General features: G+C 41.0%; 1 long non-coding RNA gene across 1 annotated transcript in view; it reads left to right on the plus strand.

Moving 5' to 3' along the window:
- The window catches only part of LOC134757686 (uncharacterized), an 84,218-nt gene extending 69,866 nt beyond the window's left edge, over positions 1–14,352 (plus strand). The window contains exon 4 of the long non-coding RNA XR_010131974.1: positions 9,983–14,352. This is a non-coding gene — a long non-coding RNA (uncharacterized lncRNA). The remainder of the gene's footprint in view (positions 1–9,982) is intronic.
- Positions 14,353–22,155: the final 7,803 nt, after the last annotated feature.

Here is a 22,155-nt window from a genome sequence, read left to right on the forward strand (position 1 = left end):
CAGGTGGAGGGGAAGGGATGTGTAGAAAGACAGATTTAATTAGAATGGAGGAATTATACTAGGGAATAGAGGGAATGGAAGCAATAAAAATTAGTAAAGAGAAGAAATGTGAACTTATCAAATAGGCAAGAGTAGATCCCTGAAGATTTTTGAATAGGTGAGTTAACTAGAATTTAGGAAGGTAATAAAGCAGTCATACACAAGGAAGATTTCAAAGACTGGAGATAAGTCAAGCAGTATCTCTAGCAGTTGTTGAGGTTGTGGGAATGGAGAGAATGACACAAGTGAGAGATGTTAAAAAAAGGATCAAGAGGGTTTTATAAGGTATTGAATCTGGGAAACAAATGAGCAGAGGCTGAGGATAATCACTTGTAGGAGACAGTGGGGTACAGAGAGCATGAAGAACAGGGGAGAAGAGACCTGCAGGAATGAGTGCTGAGAAGCAGGAGTTTAGTGGGAGGAGGAGGAGATCCAGTCCCAAATACCAACAAAGAAGTCCTTTCCCTCTCCCAACCATGGCAGTCAGCCCTGCAGGAAACAGGACAAAAGGAAAGGCCATCATACCTGCCAGTCTTCCTGAAATAAACTACACCAGGGCTGCTAGATCAGAGCCACACTGGCCAGTACTCCAATCATGATGCTGACAGTGGCTCTGCCTGAAAGGCCTGGAGAACTTCCTTGTACTGAAGTATCTGTCATGGAAAGAAAAGAAGAGAAGGAATAAAGGTGATGTTATTTTACAGTGTGGTACCTTAGGAGCAATCACTAAGTATGAAGTAGTTTGTACTTCTTCCTTTGGGGATTACGTTAATTTTGTGGGAGGGTTGCTGGTAGATGATTAGCCAACTATATTCTTGCAGTTTTTTTCTCTATCAATGTGTTTCTAGGTTAGTGATCAGTCTTCTGTCAATTTCATCCTGATCATGCTGCACTCAGATATTTTTGAAGGCTTTATGATGTGAGAAAGGCTGACTGCTATTTTCTGTGTCATTAGAACTTTGTACCCTTTCATGGTTGCATCTTTTTCTCAGTGTGTCAGTTGTGGTAGGCATGAATAAGACTCTGTCAGGTCTCCATGGTAGCTCGTATTTCTCAAGAGGATTACTGAGTTCTTGGTGGAGCCCATTAATGAATAGAGCCAAGAAAGTATAGGCTTATGTATGTTGAAAAATTTCCCTAGGTAATTCCAGCACTCCCAGCTAATAATTGATTTATTAATAATCGATTGACTTGATTGAGAGAAGGCCCAGATCAGCGCATTCCAAACTGACAACCTACTTTGCATAGAGTCCTCACTTTCCTGAAGCTCCCAGCAGGGATATGAAGGCAAGCCCAGTTCTATGAACCTCTGTTTCATTCTCCTGGGTGACTGGTGGGAAGACTCCCCATCGGTCTTGCCATGATCTCTTTGAACTGTAGCTAAATCTTCTTTCTCTTTCTCCTTCACAGGAATCAGATTTGCATAGTGGTCCCAAAGCTCCCCAGACTTTTTTCATGCCTGCCCCACTTTCCCTCACAGGCATTTTTCCTAATACATTATCCTGCATGTCTAATCTCATCTTGGATGCATCTCAGTGGGCATAAACTAACATACCAGGCTTGATTTTTTTGCACTTAGCTTTTTTCTGTCTCTCCCACATGTAGCCAGTAACCATGTCCTAGTGTTTTATGTGTTACCTCTTTTTTCATGTGTATAGGAAAAATATATATATTTCCATATGCCTATTTATACATATTATATAATAAAATATGTAATATAAAATGTATAGTAATGAAAAACATATACTTATTTTCCATATACGTATATGGAAAAAGAGGTAACATAAAACACCAGGACACTTACATATAATAAAATTGACATATGTTATATATGTATGTAGTGTCTGGTAGTCTTAACCTCTCTATAAATACACACTTTTTGTCACTGCCCCTTCCTTCCCATGCAGAGCTCCCATGGCCAAATCTGCCTATTTCCCGAAGTGTGTGTCACTCGCTGTCCTCTGTTCTGTGTCCCATGTGCTGTGCCCACAGCCTCCTAGTGTTTTATGTGTTCTCTTTTTCTATATAGATATGTAAAAAGCATATACATACTTCTCTCTTTATATTTATATACAATATATAATAATCTAAAAATATAGAGGATATAACAATTTAAAATATATACATATTTCCATATCTATGAAAAAAGGTAACACATAAACACTAGGCCATTTATATATAAAATCCACATATGTAATATAAATGCCAATTTTATCATATATAAATAAGTCTATACATGATAGACTTATCATATATAAGGTGAATTTGGAATGCCCTGACCTGGGCCCTCTGTCAGTCAAGTCCCTGCCATGGAGGCCATTCATGGCTGCCACAACTGAGACACCGAGAGAAAGATGCAACTATGAAAAGGTGAAAAGTTCTAAAGTCATAGAAAATAGCAATCAGCCTTTCTCACATCCCAAAACCTTCAAAAATATCTGAGTGCAGCATGTCCAAGATGGAATTAAAAACTTCAATCTTGAAAAGGAAAAAGGAAGCTGGAGGACTCACACTTTCAGATTTCAGCACCTACTGCAATGCTACAGTAATCAATACAGTGTGGTACTGGCATAAAAGAGGACATAGAAACCAATGCCATAGAATAGAGAACCCAGAAAGAAAGCTAACATATATGGCCAAATGATTTTTGTCAAGAGTGCCAAGACCATTCCATGGGGAAAGGACAGTCTTTTTAACAAGTGATACTGGGAAAGCTGGCTATCCATGGGCAAGTATGAGTTGAACCTTTACCTCACACCATATACAAAAAAATGAACCCACAATGGATCAAAGACCTAAATGGAAGAGTGAAGACTACCAAACTCTTAGAAGAAAACATAAGGAAAAAGCTTCATGATATTGAATTTCAGAATGATTTATTAGTTACAGCTACAAAAGCATAGGCAACAAAAAAGGGATAAATTGGACTTCATGAAAATTAAAAACTTTTGTATGTCAAAGGCCATTATGAAGAATGTAAAAAGGCCAACTATGACATAGGGAAAATATCTGAAAATCATATATCTGATAAGGGATTAATTTCCAGAATACATGAAGAACAATACAAATCAAAAACAGCAAAAACAGAAGAGCCCAATTTAAAAATGGACAAAGGACTAAAAGAGACATTTTATTAAAGAAGATATACAAATGGCCAATGAGGGCATGCAAGGATTCTCAATATTACTAATATTTAGAGATTTGCAAAGTAAAACCACGGTGATACATGACCTCACACACATTAGGATGGCTTTGATAAAAACAACATGAACAACAACATCACAAAACAAGTGTTTTCAAGTACGTGGAAAAATTGAAGCTCTTTGTGTATTGCTGATGGGAATGGGAAGTGTTATAGCCACTGTGGAAAAAATGGCATGGCACGGCCGGCTCATGCCTGTAATCCCAGAGCTTTGGGAGGCTGAGATGGGTGGATCTCTTGAGGTCAGGGGTTTGAGACCAGCCCGGCAAGCATGGTGAAACCCCATCTCTACTAAAAATACAAAAATTAGCTGGGTATGGTGGCATGTGCCTGTAATCCCAGCTACTCAGGAGGCTGAGGCATGAGAATTGCTTGAACCTGGGAGGTGGAAGTTGCAGTGAGCCAAGATTGTGCCATTGCACTCCAGTCTGGGTGACAGAGCAAGACCCTGTCTCAACATCAACAACAACAGAAAAGAAAATAGTATGTCAGTTTCTTAAAAAAAAATTAAAGAATTACCACTTGAACCAGCAATTCTACTTCTGGACATACAGCCAAAAGTATTGAAAAATATTTGAACAGATATTTGTACACTGATGTTCACAGCAGCATCACTCACAATAGCCAATGGGTGGAAACAACCGAAAAGTCTATTGAAAGATAAGCGGATGAACAAAAAGGTATATCCATACTTTGGAATGTTCTTCAATCTTAGCAAGGGATAAAATTTTGACACATGGTGCAAGATGGATGAACCTTGAAGACATTATGCGAAGTGAAATAAGCCAGACACAAAAGCATAATTATTATATACTTGCATTTACATAAGATAGTTAGAATAGTCAGTTACATAGAGACAGAAATTAGAATGGTGATTACCAGGGGTTAAGGGGAGAAGGAATGAGAGTTATCATTTATTGGGTTCAGAGGTTTAGTATAGTACGATAAAAAAAGCTCTGGAAATGGATAGTGTTGTTAGTAACACAACACTAAATTGCACGCTTAGAAACAGTTAACAGTAAGTCTTACATATATAGTGTCTGGTACTCTTACCCTCTCTATAAATACACACTTTTTGTCACTGTTCCTTCCCTGCCATAGAGAGCTTCTGTGAGTTAATCTCCCTATTTCTCCAAGTGTGCATCACTCACTGTCCTCTGTGCTGTGTTCCAAGAGCTGTGTCCACAGACTCAGACAGGCAGTGACTCCAGAGCCAGGACACAGCCCTATTCCCATTTTTTAAAGCCTTACCCATGGGAGGCTTGGCTTCTACTGGCAGCTCAATTTAGCCAGATTCAGAACCGGCCACCCAGGCACCTTATCCACATGCCCTGGCCCCAGCCTGGGTGGAGTCAGGGCAGGGTCGGTCACTTGGCGAGCCCACAGCAATGCAGGGAGCAGAGTCTGAGCTGCTTCTCCTTCACCCAAGGGGCTTCCTCCTCTCATTTGGGGAAAAGTGTGGGCTTGTTTTGAAGCCTCTGATGTTCATTGCAGCTCATGGAGTACACACACACAGACACACGCACAAAGGAGACAGAAGGGATGTTTTGGTGACAGAAACAGCTTGACCATGAGGACCCTCCTCTTTCTCCCTCTGTGAAGGCCCTTACACTGCATAGTGCTTGGGGCTGATAAAGCCATTTCCCTACATTTCTCAGGCTGGACCCAAGGTCATCCACCAGAAATCCGGAAAACAAAGGGAAGAGAATCTGTAGATATGAATTGGGACGGTTCAGGAGAAAAATTCGGGATTTACTTTTGTGCATGGCACACAGGCTGAGAATAAAAATGTTTTCCTGGCTCTTTCTTGGAAAGCCAGATAGGCTTCACCTGAAAGCATATTGCCAATGCTCCAGCGATCCACTTACAAGGGACTCTGATTTTCTTGGTTGCGAAGATTTTGCCATTAGTGACTGGGTTATGGACATAACACAGATAGTCCCCACTATTCTCTGTAGTGACTTGGGGGATAAAGAGCTCTTGTCCTGTTTGCTGGTTATTCCCGTTCAGCAGCCAAGAATACTCTGCTGATGGGTTAGAGCCCATGAGGCAGGAGAGGTTGAGGTTTGACCCTCGATAGTAATAGGTGTCTGAAGAATAAGTTGTGGGTTCATCTGGGCCATCTGGAGCAAAGAGAATAAAGTCACAGGTAATGTTATCAGAGAGAATGGGAAGCTCCTGGTCTGTGAAAGGGACACAGTGTTCCTTTTTGCCAAGTCACCACCCCAAAGTCCCAGCCAAATTTCTTCTGTGTTCACTGAACTGGAGGAGTCTAAGACATTCACCTGTTTCTCCCATCACAAGCTGTGGAACCAGAGTCTCCTAAGACCTGAGAAGCCCCTCCCTTCCTGGGCCTACCCAGGTTTGCCTGGGACAGGAAGTCATGGCCAGCTTAGGGGTCCAGGGGTAAGTGTCTTCATACTTGGACCTGAGAGGGACTGAGAGGCCTGGCCTCGTGTTATGTGGATTTCGGCTGGCAGTCTTGTCCATGAAGGAAAAGAGGATACTCACAGAGAACATCCAGGTGACTGGGTCACTTGGCTTGTACTCACTACATTCTTCCTTTGACATTCATAGAGTCCTGTGTCACTCCTTGTGACACTGAGTAGAGCAAGGATCCTGTTATCATTGGACATCTGCAGCCTGGGACTGAGTGTGAGTCTATGACCATTTACCCACCACATGTAGACTGTGCCATGAGTCTCAGGTTCACAGGTTAAGACCACAGCCTCCTCATCCTCCATGGAGTTGCTGGTGACATAGGGCTTGGGCAGATTCACTGTGCAGATAACAGAGAAGATTCCCCTGTGTGGTACCATTGATTTCTCCACGAGCGTTTTGCAATCAGAGTTGACATCTCCCACCTCTCAGCCAATCCAAGTCCTTAAAAGCCCACAGCAGGTCTGTGTGTCAAAAGACAGATGGATGCATGATGATCTGAGGGCTCAGAGACCATGGGGCCACCTGCTCTGTGTGGGAGATGCACAGACTTCTGAAGTGTGAATCGAGCAGCAATATTGGTAAACTGTGAATCGAGCAGCAATATTGGTAAACTGTGAATTGAGCAGGGTCATATAATTAGAGTTTGATTAACTTTGTTTAAATTGGGCAGAGTCTAAGTGAGGCAGCAGTGGCTCATGCATCTCCCCACCCGAAGGACCCCACCTTATGACAATGTTCTTATTATGAATACACAGGTGTGCATGAAACAGGCAGTAAATCAGACAGCACCCACCTGGCCAGCTCCACCTGGTCCTAGGAACCACCAGTATTCCCATTATGTGTATGTTACAGCCTTTGTAGGCTACAAAATATAAAATACAACTTCAGAATATAAAATATGCTATTGTCAATACAAAATATTGAATATGAAGCTGAACATGTTGTTCCACTATTTTTCTCACTCTTATTGAGCTTTGCTGTTTCAGTTTTGGAAGTTCCTATTGACACACCCTTAAGCTAGAGATTCTTTCCTCAGCTGTGGGCAGCCTACCAGTAAGCCCATGCAGGGCATTCTTTATTTCTCTTAAAGTGTTTTTAATCTCTAGCATTTCTTTTGCTTCTTTCTTAGAATAGCTATCTCTCTGTTTAAATCACCCATCTATTCCTGAAAGGTGTCTCCTTTTTCCATCATAATCCTTAACCAGAATTGTTTTAAATTTCCAGTCTGATAATTTCAACATCCCTACCACATCTGTGTCTGGTTCTGATCCTTGCTCTGTCTTTCAAACTGCATTATTTTTTTTTTGCCATAGTCTGTCTTGTATTTTTTTGAAAACCACACATGATGTACTGGGTAAAAGGGACTTGAGTGAGCAGGCATTCAGTGACATGGTGGTGAGTGAGGGGAGGGAAGGGTTCTGTGGTTCTGGATGAGAACTGTGTCCTGGGCTGTGAATGTCACGAGTGCCTCTCAGGTTTTTCTTTCCATTAGGTGGGATATGATGACTTGAGGAGGCTGGAGTTGGAAATTTCCCCTCCCCCTGGCCAGTTAAGCTCCCATCAAACTCCAGCTAATTAGGCTGCAGTAAAATAGTTGCTCTTAAATGTAGGTCTTACCAAGAAGAATATAATTCACTGACAACTTTCCAAGTGTTTTTTTCCCTTCTTCCTACAAGAAGGATGTGGATTCTTTTTGGATATTGACTGTGAGAACCTGGTAGAGCTCTAGGAGCTAAGAGTCATAAAACTGTCCCCCTACTCCCAAGACTAATCCATCCACTGGTGTGTTTATCTCTGCGCTGTGTCCACACTGAGCCTCCAGAATTTCCTCAATTAGAGTTCAGGTTTTCTGACCCCAGCACTTGTTCCCGCTGGGGTTTCTGTGCCTGTGTTTCTGCTCAGGTACGGTGCGCTGCTCTGTATTTGCCTGTGGGTCTCTCCAATATGTGGGCCAGTTAGCACTGAGACCTTGCTTCTCTGACAAATCTAAATGAGATTGTTGATTTTTCAGTTTGTTCAGCTTTTGCTTGTTGTTAGAACTGCGTGAAAATTTTTAAGCTACTTACATGCCTGACGGAAATTCAAAGTCTCTAGGGCATGACTGGAGGATATGAGCCCCACAGCATGTTGAGGATGGAGTCATGAGTGAAATGGGTGAAATGAGCCCATAGGCTTTGGAAACTGCAGGTCTGTCCTTCTGCGTCTGACCACCTGGTGAGTCTATGTAGAAAGTGAAACCACCTTTGCAAAGCATATGATGGTGAGAGGAAGCTAGCTTGGCTGACTGCATCTCACCTCTAGCCTCAGGCTGGCTGTCCTCTCTGATTCTTGGGCATAGGCCAGGGTGAGCATGGAAGGAATTTATAGTTTAACTTTGAAGCAAGGATGATAATAGTCCCTCCCTAAAATTAGCTCCCTCCTTGTCGGGGACTACCTTGGTAAATCTAAGAAAAGACCATGAATTATGGGAGGGGCCCAAATTCTGCTAAAATGCAGGCATAGTTTCTAATAATCCCTTACTGCTCAGGAGTCATGTGTCCAGAGGTCACAAGATTTGTGACTTTCCTAGTTGCTCCTATAGATAGCAACACTACTGTAGACTCTGAGATTTATCTTTTGAGATGTTTCTCAGATTTTTGCATTCCGGCAACCTGCTGACCTCATCTAGACTCATGACCAATGGCTCAAACAGTCATGTGGCCCCCACTCAGGGGCAGATTCAACAAATACAGACCATTTCCCCTACCCGCATCATTTCATCTCCAGCCAGTCAACAGTACTTATTCCTTAGGCCTTTGCCCCTCAAAGTTTTTGAAAAACTCTAACCTCAGAGCCATTGGGGAAGCTGATTTGAGTCATAATAAACTTCTGTCCTCCTGTTTGGCAGCCTTGGGCTAAGCAAAACCATTTTTTACTACACATCACCTTCACAATAAATTGGCTTTGCCTGCGCAGAGGGCAAGAACTTGTCAGGTGATTATAAGAATGGATGGAGGAGTCACTGATCTCTTTCAGGTGAACTGTTTCATGAGTCAGCCTCTCAGAGGGAAAGAGCCCTGGACTGGGACACAGTGGAAGCTAATTCTCTTGGTGACCCAGGGACATTGCCTTATTATGGATCCTGGCAGGGGTGGCTGCTTTGGCTGATTTTGGTGCATTTTACATTTCCCAGAAGGCAGGACAGGCCTAAGTGTGAGCAGAAAGGAAACGGGGCAGTCAGCTTTGTTAGAGAGGGTGTCTGGGGAAGTCCTCAGGGTGGAGGAAGCTGTGCAGGACAGGGCTTATCAGGTAGAATGAAAGGGGGATGCACTGTTTTCACTGAACACCTTTCAGACGTCTCACCAACTCTGGCCTCACTGGGCTGTGCCTTTCCTCCTGAGCCCTGAGCCCTGATTCCTGGCAGGGAGGGAGAAAGAGAGGAAGGGTGAAGCTGGGATGTGTGCTGTCCAGGTTTCTTCCATCTCTAGAATCTTGACAGCGAGGGACCCTAATGTGTTACCACAGAGGAGACCGTGGGAAAAAGCTGTTTCTCAGGGGTGCCTGGCTTATAAAGTGAGGGGAATTCAGACCGAGTTGGACTCCTGAACTACAGGGACCCTGTTCCATGTCAGCAACCAGCTCCTCTAGCTCAGTGTTTCTCTCTGTGGCTAATTCTTTTGTATGGTTTCTGAGCCTATGCTAGAGTCCTCCTCACGATGCCGGATGGTCAGACCTGTGTGGGGAGACCTAATGATGGGGTGGGGGTGGTCTTGTGTGTCACACAGAGTGTCCAGGGAACAGGCTTTGTGACTTTCTCTGCCCCAGCCCCACAGCAAGATCTGGATAGTGGGCTTGGTCAGATAAAGTCAAAATCCATGGGGAAGGGTATGTGTCCTGGCAGTGCTGAGGTTTGTGCCTCCAGGTTTGCTCTGAGTCTCTGCAAATACATTTATGTTGTGCATGTGCTGTTTGCTGGACTGTACTTCTTGAACCTGTCTGCAGATAATGTCATGAGAGGTCTGCATGTATATATGTATATATGTATGTGTGTGTGTGTGTGTGTGTATATGTGTGTATATATATAATGTGCCATTTTAACCACTTCACTTAAGGAGAGAGAGAGAGGGAGAGAGAAGAGAGTTTCTACTAATACCAAATCTGGGTTAAATAAGGGTGGTCCTATTTCCTGGGGTTGGGCTTTTGCTAGATGTGTCAATTCCTGTTGGAAGTGAGCTACAGAGGTTACATGCTTAACCAATTTAGAGATTTTCTATATGAAAATCATCTGTGAGCACATTGATAAGTTTTATCCTCTTCTAGGTGAAAAGCTTGATGAAGGATTTTAAGGACTTCCCGTTGGCTGAAGGCTGGCAAACGGAGTTTGCCATCCTCTGACTACAGCCATTCTGAGGACTGGAAAGGATACCCTGAGAAGTGGCCTATTTTATTTCTGCAGGAAGGTACTGAGGTTTAATTTATCTTATGGAGTCTTCCTAGATTAGAAGGCTTTGAGGTGTGTTGATGCCTTGCCAGTGACTTAGCTGCCTGATCAGCGAACCTATTTCCTTTGGCTACTTCATCTGTTCCCTTTTTGATGTTCCCTATAATGTATCACTGCTATTTCTCATGAAAGAAAACTGATGATAATAACCTGTTAATTTTTTGGTGATATTTTATAGGAAGTCCATTAGTGGTAAGAAAATGCCTTTTATTTTAAATGGCAGCATGAGCATGAAGAACTCAAAAAGCATACTTGGAATCAGTGTAAATGTTAGCTACCTTTCTCTTGCTTAATTTAAGTGCTCTTGTATTAACTGTTTGTTTAGCTGATTGAGCACCTGCACCTGAAGAGAGATGTTATTTAGAGTGACTACTGCTTATCCTACCTTACGTATTTCTTGCTTTACCAGCTGATCGTTAGCTAAGAGCTCCCTCTAGAGGACAGTAATTTTGCCACATTAAGTGGGGGTGTAAACCGTTTTTTCCTAGGGTTAATTTGGAGGCTTTTCTGATTAGTAGAGCTATTGTGACAGTGGTTTGGAAGCAGATGTAAAAAATAGGTCCTCCTAACTGCAAATAAGAGGTTGAGAAAAATATTGGATTAGAATTTTTCCTGAGACACCCCTTATGGTTGTGCTATGGGAAGAGGGGAGGCCTGGATAAGAAAGGAGAAAAGAGAGAGACTGGATCTAGTGTTTAGAAGGAGGTCTACTTTCCTTCCTATAATTTCCAGAATCACCTGTGTCTCCTGTGCTGTAATGGCAGTTTGAGCTGCTGGAGTCAGGGGTTTGAGCCCCAGGACCCATCAGTCCTGCTGGACCACTGTGAGACTGGTTCTGAACCCAGTGACCTCCATCTCTGGGAGCAGTTGCATCTCCAGTGGTCTCCACCACAGGCTGGACAGGGTCAAGGTGGCTTCCTCTTGCTGTTTGGACACTTCTTCCTCAAATGCCCTGGCTTGCCGCACCGAGAGCAACTAGTGGATACACCTCTGGGATCTTGGACTTTGCAACTCTGCAAAGCAGCTACTAGAGGCTTTGTCCTTCTCTTGAGCTTTCTCTCTTTCTTCTGGGCCTTCTCCTAGTCCCTGTTGTAAAAGACTGAAGTGGCTACCCTCGGATGGTTTTCCAAGGTGCTATCTGCTACGATAGCTTGCCTTTTATAGGTTCCTTCTAATATTGGGAGCTTTCTGTATAATAAACTTATCTTTTAGAATGGGCTGTCACTTGACTGAATCAGGAGATAAAAAGGTGTGTGCTAATAGTGCCCCTCTCAACCTATCCATAAAGGCTGCAGGATTCTCATCTGGCTTTGAGTCTATCATAGACAGTTTAGAGGAATTAAGAGGTCTGGCCTTAGTTTTTCTTTTCCATTCATCTACAGGGCTATTGGGGTTTCAATCAGGGTTGTCAAGAGGTACTGCTTCACTTCCTATTTGGAATGGTGTTTCTGCTATTTCTTCACTTTCTGTATCTCCTTCCTTCCCTTTTGGTGTATTATAGGAGATATGTTGCTCATCTCCAAAATTCTCTGCTGCTTGCAGAGCTGCCTGTTTTTCAGCAGTTAGGGTTTGGTTTAGGAGCAGTATAACATCCTTCCATGTGAGGTGAAACACCTGACTTAAATTCTGGAAAGCTTCTATATACCTGTCAGGATTGTCTGAAAATTGGCCTAAGTCTTACTTTATTTGCCTAAGGTCCTGTAATGAGAAGGGAACTTGGAGGGACCCCAAATTATGGAGATTCTCAGATGGTTCCCTTGGAAGTTGCTTTTCTAATTCTAGGAGATTATTCTTTATAAGCCTGCCTGATATGGCTGTTAAAAAATCTGGGTTGCTGTTACAATGCTTGTAAAGGTTTAGTAAAAATGCCCTGTCATTTTGCAAAATAGAATGAGTTGCTTTTCTCTTGAAAGTCCTGAGGTTAAAAGAGTTCTAGTGCCTCAGAGTGCACTCCAGAGGGGTGCAAGCTGAAGATGCTCTGTTAGCCATTGAGAAAAAGAAGTGAGAATAAAAGTGTCCTTATAGTCCCCCTTCTTTTATTGTGACCCAGAGTGGAGTGGAAGACAGTGGGAGCGTCCCCCCAACTGTTTTCTCTCCTTGGTTCCTGAGTCCCGGCACCATGTTAAATGTGCTGCCCATGGTTGTAGGTGTGGCCCTGTAAGCCATGGAACTAGATAAATGAAGTGATGGGATTAGCCACACTTTACCCATGCAACCTTAGCTTATCTGCCTGTGATCTGCCTGGCTTCCTGAAAAATGGATCTCTGGAGAAACTGTAACAGTTGCCTTTGAGCAAGCTTTCTTTAACAGAGGGAATGTGCCAGTTGCCAGTTATGGCACGTGCTAAAGCATTTACCCTCAGAAAAGTGGTCCTGGTTAACTCTGTTCTTAAAGTATCCTTACTAATTAAATACTGTTCTAATTGGAGATAGAATAGGTACCTTAAATGAATGTAGGGACCTAATGGCAGTTTTCCCTGCTGATGCAGCAGTATCAGAACTAAAATTTGGCTATGGAAGACATTTTACTCCTAATTGTTGAAAGCAAAGCTTTCCCATTCACAGAAAGGGCTTTTCTATCAGTGTAAAAAGAGAGAATTGGAAAAGTACAGTGTTATGGCAAAGGACCAACAATGTGCCTCATGAGGAGGATTTCTATTTCTACTAGGTGACATTGTTGGCTTAGAAATACCACGTGCTTACCAAAGGAAGGAGAGAGAGAGAGAGAGAGAGAGAGAGACCAAGACACCTATTGGGTTAGTTATTATAGCGTTTACCGATCTTTCCTAGCAGAACTGTTTCCCTGAACTGTAAAAACTTCCACATATTGCATACACAGAAAGAATAGGAGACATAGAGACCATGGATAGAAAGGAAGAACAAATTTGCAACAGGATAGCAAATTAGGAGACCCATTACCAACATCTGGATGGGTTGCCCGAGGCTGTGTTCAGTCCAGAAGTCTTTGAATAACATCAGGGTGTGTCCTGGCCAGAAATTCTCAGCTGTTCCAGGACATCCCCCAGCCTCATGTGATGGTGAGGTTCTCCATGAAAGGAAACTAGTTTGAAGAGAACCTTGAAATTAAAGGACAGATTTGAGGTTTGCTCCATACTCAACATTCTGATGTTTCTATCTTCTGTTCTGATCACAATCCCGGATAAGAACTCCCAAATAAAATGACTCTGTTTGGGAATCTATCCATGGTTCTTTGTCACACACTGAGAAAGAATTCAGGACATGGAAACACATGAGGAGTGTGTTTAGGATTGAAAAATTTAGCAGACAAAAAAGAAGAGAGAGAGAAAAAGCTTTCTCATACTGAGAAAGCAGTCACCCAAGAGAGGGTCTCCAGTTTGGGGTGGAATGCAATTGATTTTGTACAGAGACTTAAGGAGGCAGTGATTGATTTACATAGGGTCCAGGGGATTGTTTTGACCAGGTGTTCCATTTACATAGCCTGAAAAAAGACTGGCCCTCCCACCCTATTCTTTTATTATGCAAATGTGGCTTCTACCTGGTGGTCACCATGAAATTAGGAGATATACCTAATGTTAAATGGCGAGTTAATGGTTGCAGCACACCAACATGGCACATGTATACATATGTAACTAACTTGCACGTTGTGCACATGTACCCTAAAACTTAAAGTATAATTAAAAAAATAAAACCCCATGGTAAATTTCTATTATTTTTGTGTTACCTTGGCATCTCTTTTTAATCTTCCTTGAACACACCAAATTTTCTCTTGAAAAAGCTTAAGTTCTCTCTCTCTCTCTTTGCTTTGAGATGTAAATGTGCTACGTATTTTCTCTAAAACTAGGTAAAGCCTTCCTCAGATAAATGTTAACCTTTACCATTTACAAGCAATTTGAATCCAACTATCCTTTAAAATGGTGGGTTTTACTGATCTCATGCCTAAAGTCCTAAAATCAAAATTCTAAAATCTTTTTGTCTCTCTCTATCTTTATGTGAACATGTATATGTTATATGTTTCATCACATATATGTATATGTCACACGTTTATATACTGTTTACACATAGTATCAAATTAATGTAAAAATAAATGAGTACTCACAAATTAAGTGAATAAGCCCAAATGCTTTTCTATATATGTGATTTTAGTAACCTTTGGTGAATATAGATAGCTTTAAAATTGTTGGTAAAATAAAGTAGAAATGTCTTCATAATTTAATTTATACATTTTTGCCTATGTCTGTTGGCAGGCAGGTTTATATTGTCTTTACTAGATGTTTTAAGGTCATCAAACAGTTGCTTCCATATATATACATTTTCTTAATTTGTCTGTGAGCTTATGTCTTTATATTTGAAGCTTTAAATTCTGAGTTCTAGATGAGTGACCATAGTAAGAACTGGGGACAAAACCCATCCCAGCCTCCGGCTGTGCCTTTTGGCCATGCTGGGAGAGATGAGATTATCCAGGCACTTTCTTCATAGCTCTGTTCTTTGTCTTGGGCTTTGCATCTGGTACATAGTTAGAATGGTTTACTCCCTCGTTTTTTTTCTACTGAAAATAAGGCTGTATAAGTCTGTTTTTACATTGCTACAGACAAATACATGGACCCGAAAAATTTATAAAGAAAAAAGTTTGAATGGTCTCATGATTCAGCAGGTTGTAGAGTAAGCGTGATTCTGGCATCTGCTCAGATTTTGAGGAGGCCTCAGAAAACTTACAATCATGGAGAAAGCCAATGGTGGAGGAAGACATCTTATATAATGGGAGCTGGAGGAAGAGAGCAACAGTTGCACACTGGTAAACAACCAGATAAAACTCACTGTTGCTACAACAGCACCAAGGAGAATGGTGTTAAAATATGAGAAACCACCTCCATGATCCAATCACATCCAACCAGGCTCCACCTCCAACTTTGGAGATTACAATTTGACTTGAGATTTGGGTGGGGGTAAAGGTCCAAAAAAAATTATTCTCTCCATAGTCCCTCCCAAATCTCATGTCTTTCTCACATTTAATAGTATAGGAATGGCTTCCCAACAGTCTCTAGAGTCCTAACTCACTCAGCATTAACTCAGAAGTCCAAAATAGCAAGTTTCATGTGAGACAAGGCAAGTTCCTTTTACCTATGAATGAGCCTGTAAATTCAAAAACAAGTTAGTTACTTTCAAGACACAATGGAAGTATAGGCATTGGGTAAATACTCCCATTCCAAAGGGAAGAAATAGGCTGAAGGAAATAAGATACAGGCCCCATGAAAGTCTGAAACCTTGCAGCACAATCTTTAAAACTTAAAGCTCCAAAATAATCTCCTTTGACCCCATATCTCATATTCAGGGCACACTGATGTAAGGCTTAGGCTTCCAAGGTTCTGGACATCACAAGAACATTCCAAGAGAGTCACAAAAGAATTTGTAGTGTGACTTTTGATGCTAAACAGCATATTAGACCAAGTAAGTCACTGAAGAGAAAAAAGTCAGAGGAGAAGATGGGTGAGGGTGACAGAAATGGAATGGTGAAAGGAAAGGTCTGATAAAAATGTTTACCGGCTGGGCATGGTGGCTCACACCTGTAATCCCAGCACTTTGGGAGGCCGAGGTGGGCGGATCGCAAGGTCAGGAGTTTGAGACCAGCCCGACCAACATGGTGAAACCCCATCTCTACTAAAAATACAAAAATTAGCACGGCGTGGTGGCACGCACCTGTAATCCCAGCTACTCAGGAGGCTAAAGGCAGGAGAATCACTTGAACTTGGGATGCAGAGGTTGCAGTGAGCTGAGATTGTGACATTGCACTCCAGCCTGGGTGACAGAGTGAGACTCCATCTCAAAAAAAAAAAAAAAAAAAAAAACAGTTTACCCAAGGGCTCATCTGGTACCTTGCTCTGTGACTAATATCTTACACATTTTGATTTACTCTTCCACTTTCATTTTCTGATGCGCAAAGGGTCACCCTTCTGCTGAAGATGAGAAAAGAGGCTGAGGGAGCTCAAATGAGTGGTCTAGAGTCATCCAGCTACTTCACAGAGCTTGTGTGTTTCACCTTGACGTTTGTGCACAGACAGAAAAGAGACACAGAAGGAAGGCAAAGCAAGTTTTTGTTGTGGGTGATATTTATGAAAGTTACCTGTGTTAGGCACAATAATGGACTCCTGAAATGTTTGCACCCTAGCTCTGGAACCTGTGCGTTTACTTTTCTTGGTAAAAACACTGTGCAGGGGTGATAAAGTTAAAATGTTAAGATGTGGACGTTATTCTAGATTATCTGGGTGGGCCCATTGTAATCAGAAGTGTCCTTGTAAGTGACAAAGAAAAGCAGGGGGGTCAGTGTGAGAATGATAAGCCTGTGAGACTCCACTGGCCAATGCTGGGTGTGAACATGCATCAAAAGACAAAATTACAACTATTGTAGTTATAGATTTTATTTTTCATTTATTATTTGAGGCAGCTCTTACTCTACAAATATAGTGACAGCCCTCCCTGGGCTATACAATAACAAAACGGTGGGTTTTGTCAAGTGTGAACTAGTAAACAAAGCCATATAAATAAATAAATTGGTGAACATTAGGGTACTTCAGGTCTCTTTTCTGTAAAAGTTAAAGCAGAGGAAACTTTTATTATGCTGTCTCAGGTAGAGTGGAATCTCCTGTTTTCAACAAAAAACAAAGGTCTGTTCTGGTATCTCTTTGCTTCATTAAAATTTCAGTTGTAGACTGTAGCATTTAGCAGGAGTGGTTCTATTTTGGAGTCTCTAGGCTCTCACTTAGGTGAGAGTGTGACCAAAATTTAAAGCATTGGCATTCATCTCAGTAACCATCATATTGGGCTTCCATCATTTATAGGTTTATGATGTCTTCCTGATCACATATTTCTTTGAGTTTTTGTCATTTCAGCCAAAGAGAGACCCTTTGGTATTTGTTGATGGCTGCACACAAAACTTTTTAAAAACTTTTGTAGAATTCACCACACCAAAATGTAGAATTAAAAAACCTGTAGAATGTATCACACCAGAGAGGCTACTAGTATGACTATTGGGAGGATAATACCAAAAGTTTGGAGTATGCGCTTTAGGCAAGATGCAAACCAAGTACAATAGAATAGATCAAAGAATGAGCCAGAAGAATCTAGCAATTTTAACCAAGTAGTATGTTTGGTAACTTTTGTGATTGAGTTGTTATGATACACGATGTATTTGTTTATGTGCAACAATCAGTGTCAGAAACTGCACAGGCTCCTCCCTGTTCAGCTGGTAGGGAACAATTTTATTATGTAGCATTCGATGGCTCATTAAATTAAAACAGGGAATGAGAATGAGTCTGAAAATGTAACTTTAAAAGGGACCACTGTACATTTAAACAAACAATTGTGTTAAAGATGGTGCTAATGTCAGCCATTGGGTGGACTAAATGTTATCTTATGTAAAAATTTGAGGGTGACATGATATATCTGTCACTCTGTTACGCTACTCTCAGAAGCTACTTCATGTGAAATTCTAATGATACCATCATCCTGCCAAGTGAAAGAGGCAGGCATAAGCATGGACAAATTAAGAGGGGTAAGAGCCTGATTTTGATGTGGAGACTTCTTCTGACAACTTGGGAAAAGCTTTTCACAGTGTGAAGTTGTCAACTTCTTATCCTGGTTTTCAGTTTGAGTGTCTGTAGTTATGGTGTCAAACATATTGGTGAGCTCTGAGTGACTCATGCTTCAGGCACGAGGGTTATCCCGTGAAATTTACACTGAGCTTTCCACCTCCAACTTATAGGGCTTCAGGAATAAAGCAGATTTTGTTCTTACTGATTCAATAAGAAAAAACTGGATGGGAGGAACTAGAAGAATTCAGGGTCTAGTCCAGTCTACCGGTGAATAATAAAAACTCAAAAACAATGAACAGAGCTGCAATTTCATAGCAGGTATACTACACTTTTTATTTTCAACGTTATTTTTCTCTCTGTAAGAATATCTATTTTTACCAAAGATAATCCCAGTAGGACAAATTTGTTTCCAAAGTAGGTTTAGTCTTATCAAACTTTGCCGGGATTCTTTACATAAGCACATCAAGAGTAGCATTGGACCACAGAGGCTCTTCCTAAAGTTTGCTTCGCTAGACGTTTTTATAAGGAGGCTCAGATTAAACTTTTACAAACCTCTTGAGATGAGGAAGCCAAATGAAGGCCATCTTCAGACTTTGCCTGCAGTACTTATGGGTCCATTCTATGTATATTCTCAAATATAACATCTCAGTCAAAGCCTTGGTAATATAACCAATGTTTTGAAACGTGTCCTTTTGTAAAGAGAGAAGATTCTTACTAAACTTGTGCAAATAACTGTATTAGCATAAACATATGAATACTCATGAATAGTTTCCCAATTCTGGGACAGTTAGGTAAAGAGCAAAAATCAATGGGCTTCAATTATTGTTTCCAAAAGTATAGTTTACCAAATTGCTTTAGATATAGCTAGCTTAAAAGAAGAAAAATTCCATAAATCTGGAAAAAATCATTTAAAGAATCAGCAAATTTTCAAATAAAAATTTTAAAAACATTATCCACATTATCATTTATTTCAATGAAATTATTTTTGTTAAGCTTGGCCTAGGTTGGCATATTTCATGAAGGCATCAGCCTGTTTGTTAAAGTTTTGGAAGTCCATAGAGAGTCCAGTGGTATAATCTTGAACTGCTCAGAAACTTGTATGCAAGAGTAGTTGTCAGTATCTTTTCCATAAATCTTTTGAAATAGAAGCAATTTTGGACTGTAGCTGATTGCAGATGCTTTCAGGAAGAATCAAAACAACTATCTGTGAATGACCAACATGTAAAATGACTGTTGTTAAAACTCTGATAAGAGTTTGGTATAATAAAGACAGTAACTCCAGCCAGTACACCAGTCATGATGCTGACAGTGGCCCCAACTGAGAGACCAAAAGAACTTTCTTGTCCTGAAGCAGCTGTCATGGAAAAAAAAAAGAAGAGAAGGAATAAATGATAAAGATAGTTCACATAGAAATTTAGTTACTTCTATGGCATATTACATTCTGACTAACTTCTGTGGAATATGACATGATTATTATAATAACATATTCAGTTTCTAGGAATCTCATAATTTTGGGGACACTCACATCAGTAACATACCCATAAATAAAACCTAGAGAAGGTTTAGCATCACTTATCACTTATCATTTGAAAATGCTTTTTATATAATTTAACATATCAAATAAGGTGGCTTTTCCATTTAGCTTCTGTTTCTCAACTGGATTAGTGAGTTGTTGGTGTAGCCTATTAATGAAGAAGGACAACATTATCGAGAATGTGAAAAGGCAACCCATGAGATGGAAAACTATTTGCAAATTATACATCTGATAAGGGATTAATTTTCAAAATATTATATTCAGAATATTTCAGAAGAACTACATATCAAAAAGTGGGGGGGAATGGGGAGTTGTTCAGTGGGTCTGCAGTTTCTGTGATGCAGAATGAGAAGGTTCTAGAGGTCTACTGTACAGCTTGGTGCCTATACTTCATACAGACTGAGTATTTCTTATGCATAAGACTTAGGACCAAAAGTGTTTTGGATGTCCTACTTTTTTTGATTTTGGAATATTTGCAGTATACTTACTGGTTTAGCATTTCATATTTTAATAATTCAAAATCCAAATGTTCCAGTGAACATTTCTTTTAAGCATCACATCAGGGGTCAAAATCGTTGGATTTTAGGGCATTTCAGACTTTGGATTTTTAGATTTGGGATGCTCAATGTTTACTACTAAAATTTGCATTTAAAAATTCATCATGAGTTTGGACTTCATGTCATGTTCTGACAATAGTAAAATGAAAATTTGCAGGAAACATTTTTTTTTTCTATAAGTGGACACTGTTATTAATGATCCAAAGATCTAAGATCGATTGCTGGAAGTAGTATTCATCTTGATAACATAAAAAGGTTTAGGTCTGCTCTGAATTCCAGTTGGATCACATTATGCTCAAAGAAAGATGCTGAAGATGGTTTGGAATTAGCAACTCCCTGGGTAGTGGGAGGCGTGTGCATTCTGTTGGGAGGACAGGATTGATCAGAGAGAAAGTCTTAGGTGTGTCAATTACATAAAGTGAGGAATGACGCCAAATTAAGAGAAGTGATGTGTGTTATGTTAGTGAATTTAGAAAGAGCTCCCTGCTTCTAATTTCTGTGCAGTTAGGCAAAAAGGGGAGGAGCCCAAAAGAGGCATGTGAAATGCTTTCATCATTTTCTCTTGATCTCAAGAGACACTAGAGTTTGATTACATTTGTTTAAATTGGGCAGAGTCTAAGGGAGACGCCAGTGCCTCATGCATCTCCCCACCTGAAGGACCCCACCTTTCGACAATGGTGTCATCATGAGGACACAGGTGTGTGTAAAACTGGCAGCAAACCCATCAGACAGCACCTACCTGGCCAGCTCCATCCTGTCCCAGGAACCACCACTATTCTCATTACGTGTATGTTACAGACTTTGAAGTGGTCCCACAACTTCAAAATATAAAATATGCTATTGTCAATACAAAATATTGGAAATAAAGCTGGATAAGTTGTTCCACTTTTTTCGCATTCTTTTTAAACTTTGCTGTTTCCGTTTTAGAAGTTTCTGTTGACACACCCTCAAGCTAGATATTTGTTCCTCAGTTGTGCCCAGGCTACCAGGCTTCTTCATTTATAGACTTTTTTTTTATAGCATTGTTTAAAGTTCTTTCTTAGAATATCCATCTCTCTGCCTACATCACCCATCTTTTCCTGCATGGTGTCTACTTTTTCCTTCATAACTGGTAACCAGAGTTGCTTTAAATTTTCAGTCTGATAACTTCAACATCTCTGCCATATCTGTGTCTGGTTCTGATCCTTGCTCTTTCAAACCACATTTTTTTTTTTTTTTTTTTGCCATAGCCTGTCTTGTACTTTTTTCTGTTTTTTTTTTTTTTTTTGAAAGCCAGACATGATGTACTGGGTAAAAGGAACTTGGGTGAGCCGGCCTTCAATGATATAGTGGTGAATGTGGGGAGGGAGGGGTTCTGTGGTCCTGAATGAGGTCTGTTCCCTGGGTTGTGAATGTCACAACTGCCTCTCAGTATTTTCTCCTCCTTAGGTGGGATATGATGGCTAGAGGGGGCTGGAGTTGGACATTTTCCCTTCACCAGGCCAGTTAAGCTTCCATCAAACCCCAGCTGATTCGGCTATGGTAAAACAATGTTTATGAAGACAGGTCTTGCCAGGAAGAATTGAATTCACTGCCATCTAAGTGGTTCCTCCCCATCCCCCACAAGAAAGATGAGGGGAATTTTATTGAATATTCACTGTGAAAACCTGGTATAGTTCCAGGAAGTGAGAGCCATAAAAGTGTCCTCCTAATCCTATACCTGATCCATCTGCTGGAGTGTTTAACTCTGTGCCTTGTCCACATTGAGCCTTCAGCAATTCATCAGTTACAGTTCAGGGTTTTTGACTGTGTCTGGATAAGGTCAGCTGGTGGCTAGGATGCAAAAGACACCCCACTGAGTTTCTGGGCCTGGGTTTCTGCTCAGGTAAGACGTGCTGCTCTGTATTTACCTGTGGGTCTCTCCAGTTTATGGGGGAGTTGGCTCTGAGACCTTGCTTCTCTGAGCGGTCGAAAAGAGTTTTTGATTTTTAAGTTTATTCATCTTTCTACTTGTTACAACTGAGTAACAACCACAGCAGGATGAGGTTGGAGTGAAATGGGTAAAATAAGCCCGTCGGCATTGGGGACTGTAGACATGCCCTTCCTCTGATCCCCTGGTGAGTCAGTGGGGAGAGTGAAACCACCTTTGCAAAGATTACAGCAGTGAGATAGAGCTAGTATGGCAGACTTCATCTTACCTCTAGCTGGAGGCTGGCTGTCCTTGCTCATTCATGGGCATAGGCCAGGCTAACCATGGGAGGAATTTAGTTTACAGCGTAATTTTGAAGCAAGAATGATAATATCCCCTTACTAAAATAAACTCCCTCCTAGTCAAGGATGGTCTTTGTCAAAGTA

Source organism: Gorilla gorilla, chromosome 20 (assembly GCF_029281585.2).
Source record: "Gorilla gorilla gorilla isolate KB3781 chromosome 20, NHGRI_mGorGor1-v2.1_pri, whole genome shotgun sequence".
Taxonomy (NCBI): domain Eukaryota; kingdom Metazoa; phylum Chordata; class Mammalia; order Primates; family Hominidae; genus Gorilla; species Gorilla gorilla.